This window comes from Penaeus monodon, chromosome 31 (genome assembly GCF_015228065.2).
Source record: "Penaeus monodon isolate SGIC_2016 chromosome 31, NSTDA_Pmon_1, whole genome shotgun sequence".
Classification (NCBI taxonomy): domain Eukaryota; kingdom Metazoa; phylum Arthropoda; class Malacostraca; order Decapoda; family Penaeidae; genus Penaeus; species Penaeus monodon.
In genome coordinates this window covers 3,230,122-3,230,853 of record NC_051416.1, presented here as the reverse complement: position 1 = coordinate 3,230,853, position 732 = coordinate 3,230,122, and the positions used below count along the sequence as shown (strand labels likewise).

The 732-nt window shown below is 34.6% G+C and overlaps 1 protein-coding gene across 1 annotated transcript in view; it reads left to right on the top strand.

The window, feature by feature from the left end:
* The window catches only part of LOC119592994 (voltage-dependent calcium channel type A subunit alpha-1-like), a gene marked incomplete in the record, with an annotated part of 154,497 nt that overhangs the window by 85,378 nt on the left and 68,387 nt on the right, over positions 1–732 (top strand).

Genomic DNA, 732 nt, shown 5'->3' with positions numbered 1-732 from the left:
AATAGAATCATGAACACGTTGCAACATTTTACCGTTTTCTCTTTATATATTTTTTTTCACTCTCTTTCTCCCATGAATTCGAAATCATGGGCGATTTTAGAATTCTTGTTTGTGGAATCTTTACAAACGTTGTTGTTGCTTTTTTTTCCTCTATTTTTTAACAATGTATACTTTATTTTTGAAATACGGAAGTGTTATCTTGAAGCATCTGGATAGCACGAAGCAAAGATAGTAAGATAGTGTAGAACCTTCCCATTTCTGACAGCGAGAGGGTTTCATAGCTGAATTCCTGAAGCTTAGTTAGTTTGTAGACAGTGATTTTTAGTCTGCAATATCTGCAGTTAAGCTAGCAAAAAGAAAATGTTATAGACTGTGTAGATTTTGTATCCATATTTTTGTGTAAAAGAAAAAAAGAGAGAGAAAGATTTTCAATGACCAAAAAAAAAAAAAAGAATCCAACTTTTGAAAGGAAATGATTTCTTGACTAGAGGTAGTGGGAACATTTTCTGAAACTTTTTACTTAATTTTTCTTTCATCTCTGTCTGCCTGCCCGGAAATGACGGTAACATCTTCTACCCAACCACTATCGTCTGACGCATGTCCACCGTCTGACTACGTCGGCTCTGAACATTACCCGGTCGCTCTGTTTACAACGTGGTTACCCGTTTATATACTTTTTTATATCTCCTTATATCCTTCTATGTGACCTTTTTTTTTGACACCTGAAATACA